This window comes from Boleophthalmus pectinirostris, unplaced genomic scaffold, assembly GCF_026225935.1.
Source record: "Boleophthalmus pectinirostris isolate CB_2022bp ecotype Guang Dong unplaced genomic scaffold, ASM2622593v1 HiC_scaffold_22, whole genome shotgun sequence".
Lineage (NCBI taxonomy): Eukaryota > Metazoa > Chordata > Actinopteri > Gobiiformes > Gobiidae > Boleophthalmus > Boleophthalmus pectinirostris.
Window position 1 is genome coordinate 17,557,055 of NW_026571190.1, and position 7,100 is coordinate 17,564,154.

Genomic DNA, 7,100 nt, shown 5'->3' on the forward strand with positions numbered 1-7,100 from the left:
TAACAGGAAATAACCATAAAATAGGGTAAGACATTATGTGAGATAGATAGTAATTCACTGTAAAAGCAACAGTTTTAAACTGTGAATTCAACAGTTATACCATCAAGCCATATACGATGTTACAGTTATTTTAACAGTAATTCATCTTTAAAGGAAATTTTTTTAACTGTTATTTTTACAGTTATAAATATACCTTACCGTGAAGCCATATACAATGTCCCTGTATTTTTTACGGTGAAAAAATGGCAACCACAGCTGCCAGTTTTTCACCGTAAATTTGACAAGATTTTGTTTACAGTGTTGTTCCCCAGCACCTGATGCAGACCTTGTTTGGCCGGGCGACGTCTGAGCCGGCATGTCATACGTTTCTTTCTCTCTCATCATTGTATGAGGTGGGCAGGAGCACGAAGGGTCTTGCCCAAGGACCCACACTGGTTAGCTCATGATGTCAGATGTTCGAAAACACGGAGCAAAAAGCCGGTCCCGAGAGCGGAGAAAAACATGTGAGTAACACTTTTAACTTTAGGAAATCATTACTAACACAACTGTAAACGTAAAATACGACCATAACTCCCACAAAACTGTCAAATAAGTTTGTTTTTAACTGCGTGAACCGCGGAGTTTTGAGCTAAAGGTTGCCTAGTAATGTGCAGCTAATGCGATTAAAAGTCCGCTCAAACTTTCATATTTGGACACATTTCCATCAAACACTCATCATGTTTTTACTGTTAGGGGAAAAGAAGCCCACAGAGTGATTTAAAGAAGCTACGAGGAGAAAACTCCACGTTTTCACGGACAGTGTAAACATGTAAACAGTTGGTCAGTGTAGCTCGGAGGTAAGATGAAAACACACATTATTTCATACATTCAACTGAAAAAAGACTCAGTCTGACTCTATCAAAGCTCATATTTACTTGTAAATCACATAATATCAGCCTCCAACGTGTGCATTTCATTCAGGGAATACATTATCTACTTTTAACAATCCGTGCATGTTTGTAAAGTGAAGAGTAAATAATCCTGCCTGGACAGGTCAGATTTATGATGGACATGAGGCTCGTTTAACAGATTTGTGCAGACACTGGTGTAGATTCGACCTGACTGTGTCTGTTAGGTCTGTCACATCTAATGTTATAACAATGAGAAATCTGTTTTACATGAATTTTCTTTTCTCATCTGCAGCCTCCTGTATGAGGACACGGCACACTGCAGGGGCCACAGAACTGTTGGCCGACAAGATGCTTGTGATTCATAAAATGGGTCAAATGCAGATGACAAAGTAAAGCCAACACTGAGCTGGAGGTGCTGACCCAGACTCCTGCCAACGATTAGGTATGGGGCATGTTACATTGAAAACTCTACTAATAATAAGAGCTGCAAATGAATCATGCTCATGTTGAAATTATGATTTAAATTGTGAAAATATGTATTTTTCAAATGTGTGGGATTCCTCTATTCATTTAGCTGTTTCAGATATAAACTGCCTTTGAATCTGAATGTACATCAAAGTTTAAGTTCAACGTTAAAATAGTTTATTGTCAATTCTTCATACAAAAAGCATATAAAGAATCAAAATTGTTTTCTCACTCCCTTGCGTTTAAATAAATAATAATAAATGTAAATAGTGCGGAGGGAGTCCAGGTGTTCTTTGGGGCTGCATGCTCTGTGAAACTTATTTTCCTCTAATAGTTTTGTAGTGTTCTTAATGTGTGTGTCATTACAGGTTTTCACTCTGCAGGACAGAACTTTGAATCAATCAGACGCAACAACCATTCTGCTCTTCCTCCTCCAGAAGACGAGAGATACATCAGACTGAGTGGTCCAAGTCCACTGTCCATGTCTCCAATGTCCATGTCTCCAATGTCCATGTCTCCACTGTCCATGTCTCCAATGTCTTGAGTCTCTGAGGAGGAGGTCCAGAGTCTCATATGATCTGAACAAGTGTGTGAGACAGAAATTAAAACATCTGCTCATAAGTGTTTCTGAATGTTTTTCAGCCTGTACTGACATTTGATTTATGGTGAAATGTGCCATTTATTTGGTGTCTCTTTTGATAGTAACTAATTACATGTACTATAAGAATGTACTATTGTACTGCAGATAAGCTGTGGTATTCCACATGATCATATCTGGCAAAGATAATTTGTTAATTTTTGATTGTCACTTGCTTCAGCAAAAAGGGAACACAATGAGATTTACTGACATACAGCTGTTTGTACTAACTTGTTAATGCAGAGTGTGTGTAATGGGTTTAATATTTGACTTCATATTATGATAAAGTATTTCCAGAAGTTCCTTGGATTGTTTAATAAATCATCTTTTCTCAGGAGAGATGTCTTTCTTTCTTTAGAAACTGACTGTATAAATGTAATCCCTGGTCAATATAAAAATCCTTAATAATGATAATATTTAGTAATGCATATCTCATCACAGTTTTTTTTTTATTTTAAGATAATTTAGTCTATTTAAAATGTATCCCTTAAATATAGCCATTTTGTTTTGCAAAAGTTAAACATACATTTTCGGTTTTGGCCATAAGATTTGGATGCGAATTATTAACTAATTTGGTCACAAAATCCGACAGTTTGATGACCTAGGCGTATTCTTTTTACTGATCCGTGTGCGTAATCTGCGCGGAGCGTGTTAGCATTAGCATTAGCGCTAGCAGCGTCCCTCGGTTGCTAGGCGACAGGGGAGCGGCTCCTAGGTCTAGACCAAGCCCCCAGGTTCCAAAATGGCCGCCCATTCAAGTCAATGGGCTGAGCTCAATGGCGCATGATCCCAGACTAGCCTAGCCCAGCTAGGTACTTCCGGTGGCTGTGGGCCGACCGAGCATGCGCAGTAGTGCTCTTTTCTCCCACGGGCACACGCGAATGCACGCGACCACACGCACGGAGCGCGAGCTCGTGTATCACGTGATCGCTTTGACCAATCAGAGCGAGAGGAACGAGAGCGGAGCCGGAGCTAACGAATATAAAGCGTTTTTTTAAGACAACTGAAGGATTTTGAGCGAGAAAAAGTTTATGATCTAAAAATAGGTAAAAATCGCCACAAAATCCGACATTTTTGAAAGTTGTAGGTGCCGTGTCAGCCGAACACGAGCAGGTTGTGATTACATTGCGCTCTATGAGAAAAATCTTCTCTCGGCCCATGGGATTTTTTCGACTGTAGTACCACTGAGTGGCCACTACGTCAACTCGAGGCAGCTACAAGCTAGCAATACTGTATCCAGTTATTTTAATAGATCCATGGTCTAGACCTGTCCCATTTCCGCAACGGCCTGGAGGTCCGCGGAGGCCAGTTCAAGGGCTGCAGCCTTCGCGGCCGACGAAGGACCCAGCCTTCGCAGCCTTCGGAGGCTGCAGCCCTCGAATTGGGACACAGCCTTAGTGTCCTTACTTGACCAAGCTGAAATGTTTTCAAATCCACACACGAACGCATTGGTGATCTAGTGTGCTGAATGCTGAAATACACTTTCGGATATTGTTGCGACAATCATCATTGTTAGATAAAGCATTCAGATACATATCGAGGTTAAAATAATGATGTGAAGAGTGGTTTCTTGGTACAGAAGCAAGCAGTAGATGGACAGACACATACAAGATTTGATCCAACAGGTATTCTAAAGGAGTTATCTTTTTGTACAGAGAACCACTGAGGAGGATGGTAAAAAAGTTAAAGTCCCCCCAGCACTTATTAGTCAGCAGAACCTAGTCCCCCTGCTAATGTACACAGAGCCAGAGCCAGCTAACAAATTTCTATAGAATTATCAACTGGATTGGTCCTATGTTCTCCTGTACCTTCCCCCAGTAACTCTGCTCTGGTCTCTGAATGTTGTGAAAAGCACTTTTGAACTTTTTGCAGTGAATACTTCGAATGCACAGAATGCATAAGGTAAGTGAGCTAACTGCAATCCAATTAAAATCAACTGGTTTGGCAAAAAATTGACATTTCGACTATTTTTTGTGAGTGATTCTAGACCACAAATTGCGTTAGAAGGCACATGCAAATCATCTGTGTGGTAAAATGGCCAGAAGCATTGGTGTACTATATAGATGCTTATATTAATTCCTAAAACATGACATACTCTGTACTGTGCTCTTGTGGAACCATATTTCAATTACTATACCGAATTGTGAGGGAATATCCACAAGATCCTTATGCAAAGATTATATATCTTACAAAAAAGAGACATACAGATTATATATCAGTCAGGAAATTGAGATAATACAAATGCTTTATTTAAGAAATCACAATGTTTAAAGCTTAAAGATATTGTTAAACTTAAAATCAGTCAACTTGTGTGTATAGTGAAAAATAATGCAATGACATACAATATACAAACATTTTTTAAAAGAAGAGACTGTGTCATGGCTGGTCCTCCCTCCCCTGTGTGTGTGTGTGTTTGTGTGGGCAGAGTCTTCTGGTCCTCTGATTCGCCTCACCTGCAAGGAATCAAGAGCCAACTACTTGAGACCTGCTCACCTGCGAGACTCTGCCAGATTGTTTGCTACCAACACACGGTGAACCTCTTGGCTCCTCATTCTGAGTTTTTTGCTTTTTACCTTTTTGCCTCGACGTTTTACTTACCTGCTTCTTATCTGGTGTTCCCTGCCGTCTCCAGCCCAGCTCCTGCCCTGCTCCAAGCCCTGCTCCTGCTCACATTCTACCTGTAGTAAATAAATTATCCTTTTTCATTTTTTGTGAACCGGTCTCCAGTCCATTTTTTGGGTCCCTCCTCGCCACATAACAGTCTGTCTACAATTTGAGGAGCAAATTTTGGCTACAGCACCCGTATGCATGGACCACCTTTTAAAATCAGAGGCATAACTGTTTATGGAGTAGCTATGGCAGGTGTCTCCAACCTGTAGCTCATGAGCTACCAGTAGCTCTCCACCTCTGTCCAAGTAGCTTGCCAAGGGATTTCTAAATCACACGTATTGTCCTATTGAGTCAAATTTTATGAATTAAATGTCTATTATTATTGTAAATCTATCATTGTGATACCTGACTTTGTGCATTCATAAATAAATCCAGTTTTATGTTTTATCTAAATGTACCCTATCTAAGTCTTGCCTTGGCTCTTATGTATATTTTAGTTCCTGCAGTCAGTAAAATTAGTAGCTCTCTAGAATTTTCAGTTTTTATAGGTAGCTTACCCGAGGAAAAAAGTTGGAGATCCCTGCTTTAAGGAATGGACTCAGTGGTGAGATTAAACAAGGTGGTAATTTTAATTTAAATTTTATTTTAAAAAAATGATAAAAGTCTGGTTTTAAATAGTATACCACAGCACAGAAACAGATATATTTTTAACAGTGGACTCTGGTCAGTTTTAGTGCTTTTAGATCTCACTGTGGCCTTTGACACAGTTAACCATGAGATTTTACTGGCACGCCTGGAATCTTGAGTTGGGATCAAAGGAGCAGCTTTAAATGTGTTTAAATCTTACCTCTCAGGAAGACATTTCTCAGTGAGTATTGGCACTTTCTCATTTGCTAAAGCCTCTGGGGTCCCACATGGCTCAATCTTAGGACCAATTTTGTTTTGTCTATTCTGCCCCTAGGGTTTATTTTCAGAAAACACAAAATTCCTTTTAATTGTCTTGCAGATCATATACAAATTTATATGCTTCTTAAACCTGATAGCAATGTGTGTCAGTCACTCCAGCGTTGCCTTCAAGAAGTTAAAGACTGGGTGAAATAAAATGTTCTTAATTTAAATTAAAGTGATATAAACCACTCTCTTGGCCTTCTATCTTCCAATAGATATCCCTATGTAAAAAAAATCTTGGAGTCACAACTGACAGCTCTTTTAAATCAGATAAGCAAATAAGCACAGTGGTAAAAACAATCTTTTTTCAGCTTAGACTTATGGCTAAAGTCTTCACTTTACTTTTGTTTTTTCACTGTCTTATTTGCCTTTAGACCAGTTGGAGAGTCATTTGTCTGAAGTCATTTGTCATTTGTCTGAACTGCTGTCAGTGTATTCTCTTGTTAGAGCCCTGAGGTCATGTGACCAGTTGCTTTTTTTCAAAAGTTCCCACTCCTGACTTAAAACCATGAGAGACAGAGCATTTGCAAATGCTGGTCTCAAACTATGGAATAGCCTCCCACTGACCATTTGATCTACCTCAAACACTGAAACTTTTAAGTCTCTATTAACAACTGACCTTTTTTGCACTGGCGTTTGACACAAGCTTAGCACTGTTGTTTTTACCTCCTGTTTTCTTGTTTTATAACACCGTTGTATTTATTGCATTTTAACAACTGTTTTTTAGTCATTTTAAATTTGTACAACACTTTGGGCAGTGTTGTATTTTAAGTATGCTTCATAAATGAACCTTGACAAAGTGTTAATTGAGAACTATAAAAAAGGAGATTAAAATATGTTTTGTTTAAGAAGCATTCTGTTAATATGAAGATATGTAAATTGTGTGCAAATAGTTTTATCTAAAATGTGTTGGCAATCATCAGTTTATCAACACATTTTACATGAGGAGTGGAACCAGAATAAGCCTTTGGCTTCATTTGACTCTTTCATTAGTTCCTAATGTTTGAGACAAATACATTTTAAAATTTCACTAACTAAAGTGAAAACAATGAAGATGTGTTCTGAGAAAGAAACAACATGAACCGATGAGATATGTACCTTTTGGAATATAAAGATTGATATGAAAACTGTGCTTAACTGCTAACACAGTTTTTAGTTTATGAAAAACAAACTCACCTCTCCAAATGATATGTTTGTCTGAGTGGCCTCTCTCTCTCTCTCACTGTTAGTGGGAGAAGAGAACTGGCCTTTTTCCTCCACAAAGCGCTGCTTGTTATGTCCATATGGTTCACTCTTTCAGGGCTTTACCTTAATAGTCTGTCCAGATAGCAGGGTCTGGTGGCTGCACTTTTCCTCAAGAAACCAGACGCCAACTAGGCTTGTACACAAAGATGAAAGCACGCATTGATGTGCAATAAATATTTGTAGACAGAAAGACATCTTTATTCATCACAAAAAGTGAAATCAAAATGGCTATTTGTCTCACGTGAACCAGACATTTCCAGACAGTTGTGCATATTTTCATACTGGTGTTAAGAATGTGTTTGGTT

General features: G+C 38.8%; 1 long non-coding RNA gene across 1 annotated transcript; it reads left to right on the forward strand.

The window, feature by feature from the left end:
• The first annotated feature begins 456 nt into the window (after positions 1-456).
• LOC110158351 (uncharacterized) lies at positions 457-1,889 on the forward strand. Its single transcript, XR_008632860.1, has 4 exons — positions 457-503; positions 733-836; positions 1,183-1,332; positions 1,724-1,889. It is a non-coding gene; the product is annotated as an uncharacterized LOC110158351 (long non-coding RNA).
• The last annotated feature ends 5,211 nt before the right edge of the window (positions 1,890-7,100 follow it).